A 23,744-nucleotide genomic window follows, 5' to 3' on the forward strand; every position below is an offset into this window, starting at 1 on the left:
CTCTGCATCTAACCTGGTCCTCTTAGCTTTGCCTTCAGATTTTGTCACCTGTCTACTTGCTTCAGCATCTCCACCAGTGCCTCCACTTCGTGCCCCATCGCTTCGTGCTGCACAGCTGTGATGGCCTCTTCTTGGCCCCCTGTGCTCCCTGTATTCTAATCTCTACCCAGTAGCCAGAAGGGCCCTTTCTGGAACATACTACTGATTTCTCTTCGCTCCCACAAACCCATTGTGGTTTCCCATTTCATGCACAAAGTCCAGGGTTCTACACATCCCCCCCAGACCACTGCCCCTGTCCCCCTTGCTTGTCTGCCGGCCACCCTGGCCTCACTGCTGCTTCTCAGACATCCTGAGACTATCTTCCCTGAGGTTCCCTACCCCGTTTCCCTCCTGTCTGGAATGCTGCACCCCCAGCCTCCTCGCTTTGTCAAGGTCTCTGTTCTGAGGTCATGTGATCTCAGAGGCCTTATCTGACCTTGCTTTCCCCTGCCCCTGCCTTATTTGTTATCGTAGTACTAGCAGGACTTACCATGCAAGATCTCTTTTTCTTTTTTCCCAGTTAGAATGGAAGTGCCCAAGAGCAGAGACTTAGCTGTGTTGCTACAGTTCTGCCCTCAGAACCTACCCTGAAGGATAAGTTCTCACAACAGTCCTTGAGCCTCGTGCTAGGATGACAAAGCTGGGGCTCAGAGATGTTCATGTGCCCACCTGTTCAGGTCATGCATGGCATGAACGCATTGCAGGTCCAAGCTCTAACACCTGTTAGAGGTTTTCACTCCTCCCAGAGGCAGGGCCCCTGTGCTGGGCTACTGAACTAGCTGCCTTTCCCAAAGTAGTGGGGACCACTGGTAGGGTGCTTGTGTAGCTCAGGTGGCCCATAGATTCACATTAAGATGAGCTCTGAGATTTCCCACTGGGTTCTGTCTTTTTTCTTTGCAACCCACATGGGTCTCTCCTCTGTCTGCACTAATGTGTGATGGTTGGTGCCGGTGTTCCTACATCATTATGTCTGAGAAGGAGACTTAAATGCTTTTTTATTGTTGCTGTGGTTGTTGTTCAGTCGCTCAGTTGCCCGTGTCTGACTCTTTGCAATGCCATGGACTGCAGTGCGCCAGGCTTCCCTGCCCTTCACTATCTCCTGGAATTTGCTCAAACTCTTGTCTGTTGAGTTGATGATGCCATCCAACCATTTCATAAATGAAGATGATTAGATAGCATCTCATCCTCTTCTTCTTTTGCCTTCACTCTTCCCAGCATCTGGGTCTTTTCCAATCAGTCTTTACCAATGGGGTAAATAAAGTTCCTTGACCCCGTGTGACAGTCCAACTAGGGCTATGGTTTCAGGATGCTCTGAGACATGGACTGAGAATGAAGCTGCATCCCAGCTCTGCGTGCAGGAGGGACATTTTTGCAGTGTTTTACCCAGTGTTCCCAATTGCTGCCTCTTCCCCAGGGTTATTTACAGTTTGTCAAGTGCTTCCACTGTGTTCAGCTCTCCAGGAGACATAAAGTTCCCCTCCTGAGACCTTGCGGTCTAACGTGGGCAGACAAATGACTCCAGCATAAGCCACCTTCCCTGGGGAAGATGGTCATCTCTCCAAGGCACTGGGTTTCTCAAGGTTTCCATTTGCATGTGACTTTCCATTTTTAAACTCCCCTTGGAAGAAGTGGAGACAATTCTGGCAAGGATGGGGGAGGCAGGGCTGGGAGGGCAGAGTGGAAAATGTTGTCTGTGAAGGGTTTTTATTTTTTTCAGAACAAATGGCATTCCAGGAGGCATTTCCAAGGCATGCAGTTCGTGACTTGAGACAGCTTTGGGGTGGGGCCAAGATGATGTTGAGAAACAGAGAAAATGAAGGCAAACCCCCAGGGAATGGAGGCAGGTACGAGAATGAGGGACCAGAAGCCAAGTTTAGTAACTGAATGTGTAGCAGCAAGGTCAGCATCCATCCAGCCAGCCAGCCCGCCCTTCATTAATTCAGCTAACCCTTAGTCCACGTTCCGTCTTAGCTGGAAACTCTGCCAGACCATGGGAGCTGGTTATTTGCCTGCTGCTCTAGGAACTCAAAAGTCTACCTACAGAAATGTAGTTTTATCCTTGAAAGTATTTTAAAACCTATGATCCTCTGACTTAGACTCTGTGGTTCCCCCTTGAGCTCTGGACTCTTCCATCACTGCATTCATCACAATTTTATTTTTTAATTTTTGAAACTAATTAATTATTAATTAATTTGCCTGTGCTGGGTCTTAGTTTCAGCATGTGGGATCTAGTTCCCTTCACCAGGGATTGAACCTGGGCCCCCTGCATTGGGAGCTCTGAGTCTTAGCCACTGGACCACCAGAGAAGTCCCCCATCACAATTTTAAAGTATGGTGGGGTGTGTGGTGGCTTTTAAATGTGTGGTGTGTATGCTCATTTGTTAAATATTCATCTCTCCTTCTGTAACTTTTTTGAGGATAGGGACCTGCCCATTTTCTTCATGCATCCCCATCCTGAGTGTAGGCATTCAATAAATAGTAATAGATTCAATGAAACCTTGAATGAATGAAGTGAAGAAAGCCTCCTAATGCACCATAGAGGAATAAAGGTGAATGTAGTAGGAAATCAAAAAAGGACTCAACGGAGGAAAACTCACTTAATGATGCCTCCTATGTAATAACAACTCTAGCAGCGTCAACAGCAAAACCAGTTTCTCCTATACATGGAGCCAGGCTCTGAGCTAAATTCTTCACATACATGATCTTGTGTGAGATGAGTGTGACACTCCCTATTTTATAGGCGTGGGGACTGAGGCTCAAGGAAGCTGACTCATCTGTCTGTGGACCCAGGCATTGTCCGTGGGCTGGGGTTCTCATAGGACCCCCCAAGCTGGTGCTCAGTGTCTTTCTCCTTTATTGCCTGTAAACTCGTGTTGACTGTTCTTGCAAATACCTATCAAAGATTGAATCAGGGGAGATTCCAGCAGGCTTGAGAGAACTTTGGGGTGCATGGATACTCTTCAAGAGGTAGAGAGGTGTTCCCTTTAGAGAGACTTAGAGTCTTAGAGTCCCTTTAGAGACTTTTGAGAAGGGAATGCTGAGTGATTAGTGTCAAGGAGTTCTGCTGGGGTCCTTCCTCTTTAGGGAAAGAGAGGGCTGGGGATTCTTCTGGGGTTCCATTCAGGACTATCTCTCTTGACCATTAAACTGCTAATGGAAGGTGTCAGTGCTTGACATTTGGTAATTAAAACATCCACTAACTGAATAATAACTTTTTATTGGCAATCATATTGATGAAAGCAAAATTAATTTGATTTTAGACATCCCTGTCATGATGAGCTTGGCTGGGCAGGGGCCCCTGTTGTGTGAATGGAGTTGTTGGTCCGGTGGATGGCATCGGGACCTCTCAGGCGGCCTCTGTTCAGGTCAAGTGTGAGGTGGCCAGTGTGGTCCAGCCCATGTGGGGAGATCAGCTGATTCAGGCAAGTAAGAGGTGGAACACTGGGGCTGCTGGCTTGTGGGTGACCATACAATTGCTCTTGGATTCTGGACTCAACTCTGGAAGGCGTTTGGGGAAATACCCTTTAAGGCAGATTTGTGAGGTGTCTTATCATCCATGAATAGTCAGAACAACCCTCAAAGATGGGAAGCTTCTAGATCTTAGAGGAATCATGTTGTGGAAGGTAGGGAAGGGTAAGGATGTTAAGAAAGGGAGGAGATGCCTTACATTATACATCAGCTCATTTCATTTCAATAACCATCAAAGCTAATTATGTTCTCCCATTTTTATAGATGGGGAAATGGAGATTCTAAGAATTCCGTAGCTTGCATAAGGCTATCGTCCTATTTAAGGACTAGGGTTAATTTGTGACTGGCCAACTATAATCCTAGGAAACCTTTATAATGCGTGTGATGGTGGGATGGGGGTGCCCCAGGGAAAAAAGAGATTTGCTTTGTCAAAGCCACAGGAAGTCCAGGTGGCCATTGACATCACCATCCACTAGCAAGAGGACGCTGGATGAAGGCGATCTAGCAAAAAGGGTGTTTGCTACTCTGTAATCAGGGCCTGTGCTAGAATTTTGTCACCAGTTCCCTTGAGCTTGAGTCATTCAGGGACAAGGATCAGCCTGAAATCAAAGATGGAACTCACCATTGGTCGAGAGCTGAGCTCTCCAATACAATGACTATTAACCATGTATGGGTCTTTAAACTAATACCTACAGCCAGACATCCTGGAATGTGAGGTCAAGTGGGCCTTACAAAGCATCACTATGAACAGAGCTAGTGGAGGTGATGGAATTCCAGTTGAGCTATTTCAAATCCTCAAAGATGATGCTGTGAAAGTGCTGCACTCAAGATGCCAGCAAATTTGGAAAACTCAGCAGTGGCCACAGGACTGGAAAAGGTCAGTTTTCATTCCAATCCCAAAGAAAGACAATGCCAAAGAATGCTCAAACTACTGCACAATTGTACTCATCTCACATGCTAGTAAAGTAATGCTCAAAATTCTCCAAGCCAGGCTTCAGCAATACGTGAACTGTGAACTTCCAGATGTTCAAGCTGGTTTTAGAAAAGACAGAGGAACCAGAGATCAAATTGCCAATATCCGCTGGATCATCGAAAAAGCAAGAGAATTCCATAAAAACATCTATTTCTGCTTTATTGACTATGCCAAAGCCTTTGACTGTGTGGATCACAATAAACTGTGGAAAATTCTGAAAGACATGGAAATACCAGACCACCTGACCTGCCCCTTGAAAAACCTGTATGCAGGTCAGGAAGCAACAGTTCGAACTGGACATGGAACAACAGACTGGTTCCAAATAGGAAAAGGAGTACATCAAGGCTGTATATTGTCACCGTGCTTATTTAACTTATATGCAGAGTACATCATGAGAAATTCTGGGCTGGAGGAAGCACAAGCTGGAATCAAGATTGCCGGGAGAAATATCAATAACCTCAGATATGCAGATGACACCACCCTTATGGCAGAAAGTGAAGAAGAACTAAAGAACCTCTTGATGAAAGTGAAAGAGGAGAGTGAAAAAGTTGGCTTAAAGCTCAACATTCAGAAAACTAAGATCATGGCATCCGGTCCCATCTTTCATGGGAAATAGACGGGGAAACAGTGGAAACAGTGCCAGATTTTATCTTTTTGGGGCTCCAAAATCACTGCAGATGGTGACTGCAGCTGTGAAATTAAAAGATGCTTACTCCTTGGAAGGAAAGTTATGTCCAACCTAGACAGCATATTAAAAAGCAGAGACATTACTTTGTCAACAAAGATCCGTCTAGTCAAGGCTATGGTTTTTCCAGTGGTCATGTATGGATGCGAGAGTTGGACTATAAAGAAAGCTGAGCACTGAAGAATTGATGCTTTTGAACTGTTTTTTTGCAGAAGACTCTTGAGAGTCCCTTGAACTGCAAGGAGATCCAACCAGTCCATCCTAAAGGAGATCAGCCCTGGGTGTTCATTGGAAGGACTGATGTTGAAGCTGAAACTCCAATACTTTGGCCACCTCATGTGAAGAGTTGACTCATTAGAAAAGACCCTGATGCTGGGGGGGATTGGGGGCAGGAGAGAAGGGGACGACGGAGGATGAGATGGCTGGATGACATCACTGAATCGATGGACATGGGTTTGTGTGGCCTCCGGGAATTGGTGATGGACAGGGAGGCCTGGAGTGCTGCGATTCATGGGGTTGCAAAGAGTTGGACACGACTGAGCGACTGAACTGACTGAAAATTTAAATACCAGCTTCTCAGTACCACTAGCCACTCTTCAAGAGCTTAGTAATCACGAGGCAAGTGACTACTATATTGGCCGAATATTTCCCTTCGTACGGAAGTTCCCATGGACAGTGCCAGACCAGAAACCACTGGCTCTTTACAATAGCATGAGAAGTGTGGATCCTGCTTCTCACTTTCAAACTGTGAAATTTTGAACAAAATGCTTACTTTCTCAGAGTCTCTGTTTCCCCCACTATAAAAAGGGAAGGGGGTTATCATGAGATAAAATGATTGTGTGTGGAAAGCATGGTCCATGGTGCTGGGTATACAGCTAGTGGTCATCAGAGGCTGCCACTGTCTTCCTGTCCACGAGAGACAAAGACAAGCCCTTTTGGTCTCAGATGTTTCTGCTGCAGATGGATTTCCATTTAGTGAATTTACCTGAGCCCACCTGTCTTTCTGCTTTGTGTCTGTGTGTGTTAGTAGCTCAGTCGTGTCTGACTCTTTGTGACCCCGTGGACCATAGCCTGCCAGGCTCCTCTGTCCCTGGGATTCTCCAGGCAAGAATACTGGAGTGGGTTGCCATGCCCTTCTCCAGGGGATCGTCCCGACCCAGGGATCAAACTCGGGTCTCCTGAATTGCAAGCAGATTCTTTACCATGGAGCCACCAGGGATCTTATTTGCTTTTGGAATAAATATCACCAGAAACAAACAACAACAAAAAAACATCTCACCTTTCCTCTCTTCTTGTGTGAGAATGGCCCTGTTTCCATCATGCTAAAGCTATGTTCCCTTCCGGAGGACTGCAGCCCTCTGGACCTTGGCCTGGGTCTTGCATCTTCAGATTTCTCTGTCTTGCCTTCTTGTCCACCTATCCCCCACGCACCTGTAACAAATTAAAATATTTCATTCCTGGAGCTTGTTTGTCACTGTGCACTTGGACAAGCTGAGTGCCCATCACTGTGCACTTGGACAAGCTGAGGGTATCTTTTCTTATCCCATGTGGCTTATTTTTTAAAATTTATATTTAGCTTCTCTGGGTCTTGTTGCTGTGCATAGGCTTTCTCTAGTTGTGGTGAGCAGGGGGCTACTCTCTAGTTGCGGTGCCCAGGCTTCTCACTGCGGTAGCCTCTCTTGGCAGAGCACAGGCTCCAAGTGTGTGGGCGTCAGTAGTTGTGATCCATGGGCTTAGTTGCTCTGCGGCATGTGGGATCTTTCCGGACCAGGGATCGAACTTGTGTCCCCTGCACTGGCAGATTCTTAGCCACTGGATCACCAGGGAAGGCCTTCACTTTGCTTACAAAGAAGAGGCAGCAGAAGGTAAAGTGGTTCTTAAACTTGGGTGCACATTGGAACCACCCTGGAGGGCTTGTCACACTAGTCCTAGGGGCCCCACATACTGAGTTTCAGTGTCGGTCAATCTGGGGGTAGGGCGACCAGAACTTGCATTTAGAACAAGTTAGAAATGCTGCTTGTCTGGAGACACACTTTGGGAATCTCTCTTTTAGGCCATTCTCCCTTGTATGTTGAGTGCCCTTGAAGTGTGCTGTGTTAGTTGCTCAGTTGCATCCAACTCTTTGTGGCCCCATGGGCTGTAGCCCACCAGGCTCCTCTGTCCATGGAATTCTCCAGGCAAGAATACTGGAGTGGGTTGCCAGTCCAGGGGATCTTCCTGATCCAAGGATTGAACCCGGGTCTCTTGCATTGTAGGCAGTTTCTTTATTGTCTGAGCCACCAGGGAAGTCCAAGTGCCCTTGAAGAATTGTGCATATCAGCATTACCTGCAGGGCTTATGAAAACACAGATTATTGAGCCCTCTCCCCAGAGTTTCTGATTCATTTCTGGGGAGGTAGATAGAGCCCGAGAAATTTGCATTTTTACCAGATTCCCACGTGAGGTTGTTGCTGCTGGTCTGGAAATCACACTTTGAGAACCGCTGGTATCTGTATACCAGTGTTAGCTCTGTGATCAGTGAGATGTGAAGTCAAAACCTGTTTCTGCCCCTCTGAACCTAACACACTCTGAGCCTCAGTTTTCCCATCTGTCAAATGGAAATAAGGGCTAAGGTTGTTGTAAGAATCAAGCAAAGAGTAGGTGCTAAATAAATGCTTTGTTTCTTCTCTCCTAAATGTGAATTGTCCTGGCTGGACTGCAGTGAGGCTGCCAGGAGACAGAACATTTGTAGCTCTGGATTTGCCCATCTATGGCTTTCTGCTGTCCCCTAGTCAGCACTTCCCGCCCCCCTTTTTGGTCCCCAAATCTGGCAGTCCTCATCATCCCTTTCCCCTCCACAGTCAGGCTGCCAGATCTCTTGGCCTCCAAATGCCCACTGCACCTCTGCCCTCTTGCTACCACTTCCTCAGATTTCCCAGACAAATTGTGTGTCCCATCAAATTGTGTGTTAACTGTGTTGCCATAAGAATAAATTGTGTTTATTTCCAGATGACCTGGAGTTTTTGGCTACCTTGCCTAAAAATAACTAAAAGCAGTTTTAAAAGAGAGCAAAGAAAATGGAAAACAACAACAGAAAGTAAAGGAAAGGGCAGCTCCAGCCTGATGCGAGATTTGGGAGAGCGGAGTTCACTCCCACCACCGCCCCCTCACACCTGGAAATAAGTAACTAGCTGCCTTGGAGTGTCCTGCACTGCAATGGATCCAGCGAAAGCCCAGAGCATCCTGGAGCTGGGGCTTCCCTGGTGGCTCAGATGGTAAAGAACCCGCCTGCCAGTGCAGGAGATGCAGGCCTGGAAGATCTCCTGGAGAAGGAAATGGCAATCCACTCCAGTATTCTTGCCTGGGAAACCCCATGGACAGAGGAGCCTGGTGGGCTACAGTCCATGGGGTTGTAAAAAAGTAGGACATGACTTAGTGACTAAACAACAACAGAAATCTCTGAGCTAAGCCTGTCTGTGGCATGTGGTCTTTCTGAGAGCCACCCAAGGGGAAGGTGAGATAGAAGGTTGGTTTTGTCCTGCAGTTTGTGAGAAGGGAGATAACTGTCCTGGGATGCTTCATGGAGGAGCTCCTCTGAGGGGCAGAAACCATCAGGAACTGAGGCACAGAAGCAGAACTCAAAAGTGGGGCAGAGGCTGGGAGTCTGGGGCCATGCCATAGAGCAGGGTTCCCCAGCCCCCAGGCTACACAGCAGGAGGTGAGCCATGGGCAAGCCAGCAAAGCCTCATCTACATTTACAGCCACTCCTCATCGCTCACATCACCACCTGAGCTCCACCTCCTGTCAGATCAGTGGCAGCATTAGATTCTCATAGGAGCACAAACCCTAATTGTAAAGTCAAGGCAGAATATCCTGAGATTGCCACTAAATAGAAATAAAGTGCACAGTAAATGTAATGCACTTGAATCATCCAGAAACCATCACCCCCCACCTACCCTGGTCTATGGAAAAATTGTCTTTCACAAAACTGGTCCCTGGTGCCAAAAAGGTTGGGGACTGCTGCCATAAAGAAGATACAAAAGCAAGGATTCTGTGTCTGCCAGCTCCTGCTTCTAGCACAGTCCTGATGCTTTTTGCATAGAACCTCAATCCATTTTTTCCAGCTTCCTCTCATCAGGCACATGAGTGCTTTCCAGCTCTGTGATTTGAAGCATTCCATCTAGTCTCCCTCAGCTTCCGTTTTCCTAGCTCTGAAATGGGCATCATGACATCTTAAGGCTTCAGGTTGCTGTTCAGACTTAATGAGAATATTCATAAAATCAGACAGCTTGGGGCCTACCATACAGTAGGTGCCTGATAAACATCGGTTCCCTTTTCCTCATCTCTGGTCTATTGGAAGCCCTGCTGCAGATGTTCAGAGATGAAGGTGGTGATCCTGAATGCAATGGCTTGTGCAAACCCCCATGCCTCCCTGGCATTCTTGGTCAGAGGGGACAGACACGCCAGAAGAGAGAACCACACCAAAGGGACAGGTTGGCATCTTCTAAGCAGTGAGCACTGTGGTTTCCTCAATCCTCCCTGAATCACGTGCTAGGGCACAATGGCAGGCAAGCTGGAGAGGGCCTCCCAGGCAGGCTACTCAGCAGACACAGTCAGGAGGAAGGGGAGGGCATCCACCCCTCACCCTCATTCCTATGTTGGGGTGAGGCCCTGGGCCTCAGGTGCAGGGAGGCGTGTACAATTCCCATCTCATCGGGCCCTAGACTTAATCGCAGCCGCCTCCTGCATCACTGCCATCCATCTTCAGGAGACAGGTGAGACTCAATGAAGATGAGTTAGGACGTGAAGAATGTGGCAGGATCAAACCCTGATTAGATCATTACTGCAGCAAGAGAAAAAAGAAAGTCATGCCAGGCCAGGCTGATGTCTCTTTCTGTATCTTTTATTTATTTCCTAACATCTGTGCTTCTGCTTGAGAGTCAGAAGTCTTCCTTCATCTCTCCCTTTTTATCTAGCTCTCCTTGGCTTTAAGTTGTGGCTTTTCTTCTTGGGTGCCAGTTAAAAGTGGTCCCTAGACCCCTGGTTCCTAAGAGCATCATCCATTGGCTTCCAGTTCAGGATGCAAAGAGGCATATCGTGGGTAGTGCTGGTCTAGGTTCCTGCTCCAAGGTAGCCTTGCAGACCCAAGTAGACACAAGTGGATGGACTGGGGTTTCACTGGGATAGGGGAGTCACAGGCAGAGCAGAGGAGGAGGATGGTGATCAGGGAGCATGAAGAGTGAATACGAGACGGGAGTTAGACTAAGAAGAGCAGAGGATTGTGGGAAGAAAAGGATTAGGGCTGGATTTCGGCCATCTGAGTTTCAGCAGTCCCCTACGTAGGACCTTCTTTCACTGAAAGGAGGGAAGCTGATAGTCTCCCTCTGCATCTCTTGTCATGTTTCTCTGCCTCTCTCACCACATAATCACAGATGGTCCATCCGTGATGACCCTGTGTGTCCCAGCCTGCAGTGTGGTCAAACGGAGTGCCCACAGCTACCTTCATACCCATTTCCTTGGGCACCACACCCCTCCTTGCTCTCCTTCTAGGCTCAAGTTGCTGGATGATCATGGCAAGACTTGTGCAATCTGTGGCACACCTGGTAATTCAAAGGCAACTGCCCCAGGCTGATAGATCCCAGGGCACCTGGAACTTTCCAGTTTTCCTCGTAGGAGCCTACTTCTTCAGATATCTTTCTTTTTAAATTAATTAATTAATTTGATTTTGGCTGTGCTGGGATTTCATTGCTGTGCATGTGGACTTTCTCTAGTTGCAGTGAGTGGGGGCTACTCTTCATTATGGTGCGTGGGCTTCTCATTGCAGAGGCTTTTCTTGTTGCAAAGCACAGACTCTAGGCAAGAGTGGGCTCAATAGTTGTGGTGCATGGGCTTAGTTGCTCCATGGCATGTGGAATATTCCTGGGCCAGAAATGAAACCCATTTCCCTTGCATTGGTAGGCAGAATCTCAACTACTGGACCACACCGGAAGTCCAAACTTCTTTTTGAAAGGGTTGCCCAAGGGGCCAGTTTTCTGCTGAATTTGCCAATGGGGTCTTTATTTGGCAACGGGGTCTTTATTTTCCCATTGATGGTCCTGCATCGCATGACAGTGCCAAGAATGATGGGAGGAAGGAAGAAGGAAGCAGGACAGAAGAGGCTGCAAGATGGATTAGTGGCAGGTGAAGCTCGTACATGATCTGTAGTAGCAAGGATGACTCTTGCTATGGCATCCCTGGATATTTCAGCAATCTCTCTAGGCTGTAAACAGTGCCCTGTGAATTCTGGCTTCCTGGGCTTACGCCAGAGAGGAGGCACCTTGTGTTTCTGAACTGTTGGAGTGCTGACCTTTTCACCAAGTCAGCCTCCCTAGGTGAGGTCAGCAAATGTATCTGGATGTGTACCATGTAAACAGTGAAACCCTAAAGGAGAGGACAGGAAGAGGCAGATGGAAAGCTGTAGCTAGCATCTGGCAGTTTGGAAGCAAAATCCTGCTAGTTCTGTGCCAGCTTCCTCCATGTCATGGCCCCATCTGTCTGCCAGCCCTGTTAACATGGGCCAGGGCATTTCTGGGTCCTGAGGGTCAGCATCCTGCCTCTTACTCCTCATCCTCTTTCACTGACATTACTCCACAGGGAGCCAGTATGCCTCTGCCTGCACCCAGGCTGCCTACATACCTGGCTCCTTTTGATACCATGGCAGAGTCATTGGAATGTCAGGTGTTTGCACGTCACCTTGATTCTCTGCCTAGGCTGGTAGATTTGATTAGCACCTTTAAATTACTTTCCCATCTGGAGAAACTGGTGCAAAGTTGAATGTGACTCATGAAGGATGTAGCAACACCTGGACTTGGAGTGATCATCATAATGTTCAAGATGCTCCACCATGAGCTCAGGTAGCCTCCTTCCTGACAGCTTCTTACATTGTGATATCATCTTGGATGGAAAAGCCAAGTGGGTCTTGCCCAGAGGTTTTATGATGAATCTCTTTCTGCAAGGGTATAATAAAAAGTCACACTCTTCTGCTGTAGAACTTGAGATCAGCACTGGAGTTCTGAGATGTGGGACAGTGCTGAAGACCCTTGACACTCTGCCTCTTCGACCCCTTCCTTATCAGTGACTTTCACTTCCTCCCCATTTCAGCCATACAATAGTAAGGCCACTCCTTGGCTTGCCCTATGGCATGGAATTTCTCTAAGACCCAGACCTACCTCTAATCTCCCTTCTCCCCATTGTACCTTCACTTTATTTTTTTTAAAAACATTTTATACTGGAATATAGCCAATTAACAATGTTGTGATAGTTTCAGGTGGATAGCAGAGTGACTCAGCCATACATATACATGTATCCATTCTGCAAGGGCTTCCCAGGTGGTTCTAGTGGTAAAGAACCCACCTGCCAAAGCAGGAGACATAAGAGATGCAGGTTCAATCCCTGGGTCAGGAAGCTCCCCTGGAGGAGGGCATGGCAACCCACTTCAGTATTCTTGCCTGGAAAATCCCATGGACAGAGGAGCCTGACGGGCTACGGTTCACAGGGTCACAAAGAGTCAGGCACGACTGAAGCAACTTAGCACACACACATTCTCCTCCAAACTCCTCTCCCATGCAGGCTGCCACACAACATTGAGCAGTGTTCCCTATGCTATACAGTATGTCCTTATTGGTTACCCATTTTAAATATAGCAGTGTTGTGCCTTCACTTTACACCTGACCTTGACATCCAGTCTCTTGGCCCCTGTGACTTCTGTGTTCTCTTGGCTCTATTTGCTTCCCCATCCAACCAACCCCATGGTTAGCCATTCATGGCATCTCCCTGGAACTCTAGACTCCCTCCACCCCAACCATTCTTTCTCTGCCTGTTTAACAACCCCTCCTCTGTGGATCCCCATTCTGTGATTTTTTTTCCCCTGTCCTGAGTGGCTGAGCAGAACAGCTATGGACCTGTGCTAAGTGGGTCCACTGCATACCAGGCATTCAGACCCCAGCAGGACCCCCACTGATCTTTGGCACCTTTCATTTGGCTCCTGCTCACCCTATTGCATCTGTTCTGGGCCTTGTCTAACCCTCTTAAGCCCCATAGCTTAGCTCTTAAACCCTTGGTGAAATATCTTAGGTATTTGGTTGAGCTTGAAGCTGCCCAGTGCTTGCACTTGCAGTTTTCCTCCTTGCAAACGCAAACTTTACTCTTGTTCTGCATCCTCACCTCTTCTCTCCTGTATCACTTAAAGTATCTGCAGGGACTTCCCTGGTGGTTCAGTGCTTAAGAATCCTTCCCTTCCAATGCAGGGGACATGGGTTTGAGCCCTAGCCAGGGAACTAAGATCCGCATACCTTAGAGAGACAGTCAGCCCATGTGCCACACTAGAGAAGCCCACACATTGCAGTGAAGACCCAGGACAGCCAAAAAATAAAATGTTTACAGATTAAATAAAGTATCTGAGTAGGTTTGTTCATTTATTGAAAGTCTCTCTGTTATTCACTATATTCCTGAGCTAGGAATATGACTATCACCGGGTGCATCCTAAGATAGACACACCCTACAAGGCACTGATGTTCATAAAAACTACCAAAAAAGGTGGTAGAACATACTGAGAATAATTGTTGCTGTTGTTCAGTCACTCAGATGTGTCCGACTTTCTGTGACCCCATGGACTGTAGCATGCCAGGCTACCTGGTCCTTCACCATCTGCTGGAGGTTGCTCAAACTCATGTCCATTGAGTCGGGGAGGCCATCCAACCGTCTCATCCTCTGTCGTTCCCTTTTCCTTCTGCCCTCAATCTTTCCCAGCATCAGGGTCTTTTCGAATGAGTTGGCTCTTCGCATGAGGTGGCCAAAGTATTGGAGCTTCAGCTTCATCATTGATCCTTCCAATATTGAGAATAATACCAAAAGTTATAAGAGCAGTTGTTTTCATTAATGAACACTGACTCTTATGTCAAGCCTTGTGCCAAGTATTTTTCAGGTATATCACGCTTCACCTTGACCCCAAAGCCAGTGAATTAGGGACTTACAGGATTCTTATCTTATAGAAGAGAAAGCAAAGGCTGAGACGCCTAACTCAGAGGCAGAGGTGGGATCTAAACCCAGAATGTGCCTTTAGATTCTTCCCTTCTTGCCCTCTTTCCCATTCTCCTTCCTCGCGGGTAGGCTCACCCCAGGAGGGTCTCATGAGAGCATCTGGCCCCTTCCCGCATCCTCTGTACCCTCCTGGCTTCCCAGGCCCACGCCTTTCTGCTGAACAAGCGCCGCTGCTCTGACCTGCCACACATTTAGCTGCTAAGCACGTGTAGACTCACGTCGTGCTTTTAACTGCAGGCAAAACCCATCCCCCTGGGAACTGTCCCAGTTTGAGGGTTTCTTTTTTTTTTTTAAAAAAAAAAAAAGGCAGTCATGTTAAAATAGAGATAAATACTATAGACAGAGAGAGAGACATGAAAATAGATCCAGGAGGGATGGTAGATAGCCTATCTAAATAGATCCCAGAGATAAATACATGGAAAGCGTAGATAATTATTGTTGGGAATAATTCTCCATGGGAGGCTCTATGGATAAATATATAGACCGAGGATAGTGGAATCATTTAGAGGAACTGAGACGAAAACAGTGCGTGGGAGCCCACAACTGTGAGAGCTGTGCTGAATGGGCTTGGGCCTTCGGTACCGCACGTCTGGCGAAGTTGCTCCAAGAGGAGGTTGGAAATCCGTGGGCAGGCTGTAATCTTCCAGAAGCCATGTGACAGGGTGTCCTGGGGAGAGTGAGAGGGGAATTAACTGAGGACTTTATGAGTGCGGGTCTGGGAGCAGGATGGGAGATGCTGAGGCAGACCTGCGAGAGTGCATCATCAGGGTGGGCTTTATAAGTTGACACGGGGATGTGAAGGCCAAATGGAGCCTGGGAAGAAAGGGGCTAGACTGAAAAGGGCAGTGTTCCCAGGGATCCATAGAGAGAAGTTCAGGGCTCTAGTCCTTGAGAGCATCCAGAGAGGAGAGCCAAGTCCCCCACCCAGCAGGTGAATCAGTGCAGCAAGCTGTCTGCACAAGCATGGGACGTGTGTCTGGAGGCTGCAGCCCAGTGTCATAAAAAGTCCATCCCCGGGTAGCACTGTTCCTGTGGTTGATGACTGTGGCTCTGTGGCGATTGGATCTGGACTTGGCTCAGGCCCTACCCACCAGTATCCAGGGAAGATTATGAAAAGCTGTGGTGAACTTGGGACAGACAGCCGCTCACATGTTCTTCTTCTCCCCATCCTGGTCCTTGCTCTGTTTATCCAAAACTCTGCAGTTTTGTTTGACAGACATTCCTGATTGTGCTGTTTGGCTGTAGAATTTTCTACTCAAGGGCAGATGAAAAGGGCCAGGAGGAGGATGTGATTCAGAAAGGTGGGACAGTGCTCATCTCTTTGCGTGAATGCTAAGTCGCTTCAGTCATGCCTGACCCTTTGCAACACCATGGACTGTACCCTGCCAGGCTGCTCTGTCCATGGAATTCTCCAGGCAAGAATACTGGAGTGGGTTGCCTGCCATGCCCTCCTCCAAGGGATCTTCCCAACCTGGGGTTTGAACCTGCATTGGCAGGTGGGTTCTTGACCACTAGTGCCACCTGGGAAGCCCACTCATCTCTTTATGGAACTTCTTTTGTTTCTTAGAATGATTGACTAGGAAATGGATGATCAACAATCCTTAAGTGAGGATTTTGACCCTGGACACTGATTCCGTCTTTACACCCCACCCACCCTCCTGTTCCAGGTGAAAAACGAAGTAACTGTTGACTGTTTCTGACAGAGACCTTGCCGTGATAGCCAAAGACCCATAATTCTCCCATACACGTTCCAAGTCCAATCATTGAGTCTATGTAAGCCCTTCACACTGGGATGCTGTCTCCTTCACTGATACCCATAGCAATATACCACATGGTTTCCCGAGGGTCAAAAGGGAGGAATCATGGATGAAAAAAAAATGTAAGGATTTAATCTTGCCTTATTCTAGGGTGGGTTATGGGCCGTGGTGTAGAGGAATGTAAGGTCTTTACCTTCAAGGAGTTTGACATCAGAAGACTTTATGTCAGGAAGTCAACTTGTGGTCCCCTCTGTACTGGAGAGAAGAGCCCAGATGGTTGCTTCTTTGATATTGGAGGTTTTGCCTCCTATGCATGATTTAGCTGCTCCGGTGTTGTTTTAGATGTCATAAGACCCAGATGTCCTTTCTCAGGGATTAGTCTTGACAGTAGGGCATTCTGGCAAAATTGCCTTTCCTCTCTGAATCAGGGTCTCTCTCCCCGTGTTGGATAAGAATCATGGCGATGTGACTCATGGGGGTGTCAGAGAGATCAGGCAAAGGATACAATGGAGAAACCCAAGTCCTCAAGCTGCTCGATGAGAGAGTCTTAGTTCAACAGAGAACTTTGAGTCCAGAATTTCTGTTGGGTTAAAATTCCTGCCCCGTTTATAGAGGAGAAACGTTTGCATAAATAACAAGGGAACAGTTCCAGAGAAAACTTTTCCAGTAGGAATTTGGCTAATCAGGTCTCTAGCTGGACTTGTCCCCAGAGGATTCATGAGAATAAAAATTGAGGGGACAGCCATCCAGATGGCATGTGGCAGGGGCGTGGGTTCTGCTCCAGCGATATTCTGGGGTCTCTGCCCAGTTCTGGCCGTCTGGAACACCCTTCCCTCTATTCCAGGCAGGGGGGTGTCCTGGAGAATGGGCAGCCATCTGGTCATCGGGCAGAGCCTCAAACCAGGGGGACAGGGACCATATGGGCAGCTCATGGTTCTACCTTGCTTACTTTTGACTTTAATCTTAAAGTTCTCTGAACTGGAAATAGGATTCAGGAGAAAGCTTTCTGTTGGCGAGTCAGACGCTCTGTTTGCCACGGAATTTTTTTTCTCCCTGCTATTGCAGTGGTCAGACTGATGGGCAGGAGGATGGTGCAGTAGACAGTGGAGAGGGATAGGACTGGAAATACTAGGCTTCCCTGCTAGTTTGGGTGCTTATCAGTAGCAACACGCTAAGATGACCTCCATTTCCTCCCTGTAATAGGTGGAGGAAATACAGTCCTAGAACTTGAAATGCATGGACACCAATTATATGGTTGTTATAGCTACCTAGTTTTCATAGCCTCTTTATTCAATGCAAAAACAAAAACAAAAACCCTTTTGCAAACTTAGGTTGAGTTTCCCTGGTGGCTCAGTGGTAAAGAATCTGCCTGCCAATTCAGGAGATGCAGATCTGATCCCTGGGTCAGGAAGATCCCCTGGAGAAGGAAATGGCAACCCACTCCGGTATTCTTGCCTGGAGAATCCCATAGACATAGGGCTCCTATAGACATAGGAGCCTGGTGGGCTACAGTCCATGGGATCACAAAAAGTCGGACACAACTGAGCGACTGAACGTGCATGCATGCAAGCATATGTTATGTGCCAGATATTGGAGAGATCAAGAAAAAGAAGATTAAATCCTTACATTTTTTTTTCATCCATGATTCCTCTCTTTTGACCCTTGGGAAACCATGTGGTATATTGCTATGGGTATCAGTGAAGGAGACAGCATCCCAGTGTGAAGGGCTTACATAGACTCAATGATTGGACTTGGAACTCAGCTGCAGAGACCCCAGAGACCTGTTCTAAACAAAATTTTGGTTCTTCCTTAGACTCTGGGGTTCTTGACCTAGATGTTGAGTCCCTCTGCAGTAGAGAGAGGACTGGGAGAGACGGGAATATAGTATTTAAGAGCAGGAAAGCCAGACAGATTTAGATGGGTGTCCCAAGCATGCATCATGGAGCAAATGACTTATCTCCTCTTCCTTGAAATACAGTTAACGATAGAATCTACTCCAAAAAGCCATTGGAGTGTTGAAAGAGACAATACATGCATCTTCACTGACATTTTAAAAAGAAGAAAATATTAGTCACTAAGTTGTGTCCCACTCTATGTGACCCTGTGGACTGTAGCCCTCTGTCTGGTGATTGCATTGCCAGGCTCCTCTCTGTCCATGTAATTCTCCAGGCAAGAATACTGGAATGGGTTGCCATTTCCTCCTCCAGGGGATCTTCCCAACCCAGGGATCAAATCCATGTCTCCTGTACTGCAGATATATTCTTTACCCACTGAGCCATTGGGGAAGGCTGACATACAAATCACCATAAACTGGGTGGCTTAAAACAGTAGAAATTTATTCTATCAAAGTTCTGGAGGCTGAAAGTCCAAAGTAAGGTGTTAGCAGGGCTATTTTCCCTCCAAAGCTGTTGGGGAGACTTCTCCTCACCTCTTCCGGTTTCTGGTGGCTCCAGGCATTCCTTGGCTTTTGGCTGCGTAAAACCAGTCTCTACCTCCATCTTCACAGGGCTTTTCTCTCTTACCTCTGTGCTGTCCTTTCCTGTCTCTTATAAGGACACATGTCATTGGATTGAGGACCCCACCTGATTCGGTATAATCTAACCTTGAGCCTTACCTTCATTACATCTGCAAAGACTCTGTGGGTGCTAAGTCGTGTCCAGCTCTTTGTGACCCCATGGACTGTAGCTCATCAGGCTCCTCTGTCCATGGAATTCTCCGAGAAAGAATACTGGAGTGGCTAGCCATTCCCTTCTCCAGGGGATTTACCTGACTGAGGGATCGAACACATGTCTCCTGTGTCTCCTGCATTGGCAGGCAGGTTCTTTACCACTAGCGCCACCTGGGAAGCCCAACAAAGACTATTTCCAAGTAAGGTCATAATCTGAGGTTCCAGGTGGACATATCTCTCTCTGTCTCTTTTTTTTTGGTGGAAGGAGATAGGGAAAATGTTCAGCCCACTACACTGACCAAAACAGAAGCAAGGGAAGTTCTTTTTCTTTCCCTCCACTCATCAGTTTCTTACTTCCGGGCTCCTGGTTACCTGGGCTTCCATGACCCGAGAAAAGAAGTTCTAGGGAACATTTCATTCAGCCATCCGCCCATGTCAACATGTACTTGTGGAATACTGCTACCCATGAGATGGACGCTGTGCCAGCCACTGGAGCATGAAGATAAATTAGGAGAACAGAAGCGTGCTGCTAATGATTGGGGGCCAGCCAGGGGTCATCCCTCTGCCCGGTGCTGGGCATAGATGTGAACCACATGCTCCCTACACTCTCACAGTCTTCAGGGAAAGGTGGGCAGGTGATGAGTTGAGGACCAGCCAGAAAACTGAGTGCTCTGGAACTACCAGCCCAGGGCTCTAGGGGCAGAGCAGAGACCCCGGTGGACCATGGGGTCATCCAGAAAGGCCTCCCAAGAGAAGTGGCACCTGGATTCAGTCTTCAGGGGCAGAGCAAATCTGGTAGCTGGAGTAGCTTTAACTAGGCAGATTAGAAATCTGCAAAATCAGGAGACTTGAGAGAACAGGCTGGTTCAGAGAGCCATCAACAGCTCTCTGTCTGGTCCTGACATGTGCCTGAGTTGGTGTTGGGGAAGCTGGGCAGGTGGGCCTCATCCTCACCATTGTTGTCATCGTTATCATCAACATCGCTAACATTTAGGGAACCACGGAAACTGGCTTTGAGTCCCAGTCTAAGGAATTTGGCTTTTCCTCCCCAAAGCTGTGGAAGTGTGCATATGAGGGAGGTGAAAGGTACCCTGTTGGGGAGGAAGAGTGAGTGGGCCGTGTCCTTCTGCGCCAGGCGTGGCACCATGGTTGGGGGCTGCCACTCCTGCTCTGATCCGCTTCTCTTGCTGTTGTTGTTGTTCAGTTGCTAAGTAATGTTCAACTCTTTCTGACCCCATGGACCGCAGCACGCCAGGCTCCTTTGTCTTTCACTATCTCCTGGAGTTTGCTCAGATTCGTGTCCATTGAGTCGGTGATACCATCCAACCATCTCATCCTCTGTCGTCCCCTTTTCCTCCTGCCCTCAATCTTTCCCAGCATGAGGGTCTTTTCCAATGAGTCAGCTCTTCCCATCAGGTGGCCAAAGTATTGGCGCTTCAGCTTTAGCATCAGTCCCTCTAATGAACATTCAGAGTTGATTTCCTTTAGGATGGACTGGTTTGATCTCCTTGCAGTCTAAGGGACTCTCAAGAGCCTTCTCCAGCACTGCAATTCGAAAGCATCAGTTCTTTGGTGCTCAGTCTTCTTCATGGCTCAACTCTCACGTCCATACATGACTACTAGAAAAACCATGGCTTTGACTATACAGACCTTTGTTGGCAAAGGGATGTCTCTGCTTTTTAATACTCTGTCTAGGTTTGTCATGGCTTCTCTTAATATCAATTTGTTCTGTTCTGTTGTGGTCATTGGTAGGAGGGCATTCAAGATGCTGAAATCTGACCCTCCCCATGTCTTGGAGAGGGAGGTGTGAGCATTCTGTGTCCCTTTGACCACTGGGGATCGGGTAGGCGGTCATCAGTGATGGGGAGGCTTTGGTAAGGTTTTATTCTTTAAGTGCAATTTGATCATCAAGGATTCAAACTTGACTGTGCTATTTTACTATAGCAACTATGCTTTTCATTGTTGGATGAAAGTTAAATTTATTCATTTATTTAATCTTGATTAAAGGTATCTCTAATGACTTATTGATTTTTTTATTAGTTGGGGGGAAGGGGAAGCTCACTGTCTTGGCAAGCAAGCTATTACCTGATGCCAGATTTGAAAGCTGCTAAACAAGGGATCTGTTTTTGAAATATGGAAAGAAATATTTCAACATAAAAATCGATAAAGGGACATGAAACAATTGAAATGGATGAGCAAATTAAAAACAACTCTTTTTTCTCTTAATGAAGATCATTTGAAATGTTAAAAAAAAATGAAAGAAAAGGGAAGAGAGGCATTGCAATCATTTTTCTGATACCAAGACACACAATTAACCCACTGTGAATATGTTGAGATTAAATGTGAAGATTATAGGAATAGCTGAACATAAATATTCTTTTAAAAAATTTTATTGGCGTATAGGTGCTTTACAATGCTGTGTTAGTTTGTGCTGTACAGCAAAGTAAATCAGCCATTAGGTTGGATTGTTTAGTCACTAAGTCGTGTCCTCCTCTTTTCGACCCTGTGGACTGTAGCCTGCCTGGCTCCTCTGTCCATGGGATTCTCCAGGCAAGAATACTGGAGTGGGTTGCCATTTCCTGCTCCAGGGGATCTTCCTGGCCCAGGAATTGAACCCTCATCTCCCACATTGGCAGGTGGGTTCTTTACCATTGAGCCACCAGGAAAGCCTGGTGTATCAGCCGTATGTAAACATATACCCACTCTTCTTTGGATTTCCTTCCCATTTAGGTCACCACAGAGCACTGAGGAGAGTTCTCATGATGAATAAAGATAACTTCTCACACTCGGGTTGTGCCTTCATCTTTTTTTTTCTCGGATGATTGAGATACCCACAGTAGCTGTGCACACAGCAGCCCGGGTGATCCCCTATGAAGCACGGTCAGATCATGCTAGATGCCGAGATACAACCCCCAATGGCTTCCCAGCACGTGTAGAACAGACAGCACACTCTTTCCCAAGAACCACGTGGTCCTGCGTGGTTTGGCCCAGGGCTGTCCCACCCCACATTTTTCCATTCACTTCCCATCAGTCCTACCAACCTCCGTGTTATTCCCGATCACATTGAGTGTTTTCTCCAGGACCTTGCACGTGGGATTCTCTCTGCTGGAACTTACTTCCCCCAGTTAGTCCCCCAGCTCCTCCTTCATGGCTTTCATGCCTCTGCTCCTATGTCACCTCCACAGGGAGGCTTCCTGGCCACCCCTCACCATCACACCTGCCTCTTTCCCTGCTTCATGTGTCTCTGTAGCACTTAGCAGTTCCTTCCCATGTGTTGTGGGTTTCCTCTTTCCTCTTGATCACAGATCTTGCCTTCTGGGATACAAGCCCATTAAGGCTGGGAACTTGTTCTTTGATGTTCCCAGAGCCTGGTGCCACACAGATGTGGCATCACTTGTTATTGGGTTGGCTGAAAAGTTTGTGTTTTTTCCCATAACATGCTATGCAAAAACCTTAACGAATTTTTTTACCAACCCAGTATATGACCTGGTTAGTGCTTCTCCCCACTTGAATGTCTCCTGGAGCCTCTCACACTAACCCTGGGAGGTGGCCAGGACAGACAGTTGTCCACTTTTCCGATGAGAAGACTGAGGCCAAGAGCACTCATGGTCAGCAGTGGGGCAGGCCTGGGACTAGCCTAAGGGTCCCTGATGCTCAGCTAGTTCTCTTCCTGCACACCTGCTTAGGATATCACACCAGAGACTTGCAATTTCTGCTGTGCTGTTTCTGCATGTGAGGGACACCTTGTGGGTGCCTACTCTGTACATGACAAAAACTTAGTAGGCCCCTGGCTGGAAGCACCAAACATCTTCAAACACCTCCCAGCGTGGGGTATGGAAGAGAAAACAGGGACAATCAATATTCGTGCAATCGAATGGAACCTAAATTATCGGGGCGATTAAATCAGGGGCTTGTGTCCCAGCTCATCGTTTACACAATTCCCTTAAATCTCTCTGAGCTTCAATTTCCTTGACTCTAAATAAGAACGGTAGCTGTACTTACTTATAGAGATAGGATTGTCAGAAGAGTTGAGTGGGGTAATGGATTGAAAGTGCTTAGCAGGGCTTGGTATGTGGAACTTTTCAAAAATGCTCTTCATTTTATCTCCCTCCTTGTTGTTGTCCTTCTGAGGTCTGTGGACTCTTTAGGAATGCTCAAGCTTAGCTACTGAGTTGGGCTCAGTTCAGTTCATTTCAGTCGCTCAGTGACTCTTCACGACCCCATTGACTGCAGCACGACAGGCCTCTCTGTCCATCACCAACTCCCGGAGTTTACTCAGACTCATGCCCATTTAGTCCATGATGCCATCCAACGATCTCATCCTCTGTCGTCCTCCTCTCCTCCCGCCTTCAATCTTTCCCAGCATCAGGGTCTTTTCCAGTGAGTCAGCTCTTTGCATCAGGTGGCTGAAGTATTAGAATTTCAGCTTCAACATCAGTCCTTCCAATGAATATTCAGGAATGATTTCCCTTAGGGTGGACTGGTGGACTGGTGGACCTGCAGTCCAAGGGACTCTCAAGAGTCTTCTCCAACACCACAGCTCAAAAGCATCAATTCTTCAGTGCTCAGCTTTCTTTATAGTCCAACTCTCACATCCATACATGACTACTGGAAAAACCATACCCTTGACTAGACGGACCTTTGTTGGCAAAGTAAAGTCTCTGCTTTTTAATATGCTATCTAGATTGGTCATAACTTTTCTTCTAAGGAGTAAGCATCTTTTAATTTCATGGCTACAGTCACCAGCTGCAGTGATTTTGGAGCCCTCCCCCCCCTAAAAAAAATAAAGTCTGACACTGTTTCCATTGTTTCCCCATCTATTTCCCATGAATTGATGAGAACGGATGCCATGATCTTAGTTTTGAGCTTTAGGCCAACTTTTTCACTCTCCTCTTTCACTTTCATCAAGAGGTTCTTTAGTTCTTCTTCACTTTCTGCCATAAGGGTAGTGTCATCTGCATATCTGTGGTTATGATATTTCTTCCGGCAATCTTGATTCCAGCTTGTGCTTCTTCCAGCCCAGCATTTCTCATGATGTACTCTGCATATAAGTTAAATAAGCAGGGTGACAATATACAGCCTTGATGTACTCCTTTTTC

The 23,744-nt window shown here is 47.2% G+C and overlaps 1 protein-coding gene across 2 annotated transcripts in view; it reads left to right on the forward strand.

Moving 5' to 3' along the window:
• Nucleotides 1-23,744, forward strand: part of NTRK3 (neurotrophic receptor tyrosine kinase 3) — a 424,805-nt gene that overhangs the window by 201,678 nt on the left and 199,383 nt on the right. The gene's annotated exons all lie outside the window — the stretch shown is intronic.

This window comes from Giraffa tippelskirchi, chromosome 12 (assembly GCF_054371585.1).
Source record: "Giraffa tippelskirchi isolate mGirTip1 chromosome 12, T2T-mGirTip1v1.2.pri, whole genome shotgun sequence".
In the NCBI taxonomy this organism is placed as follows: Eukaryota; Metazoa; Chordata; class Mammalia; order Artiodactyla; family Giraffidae; genus Giraffa; species Giraffa tippelskirchi.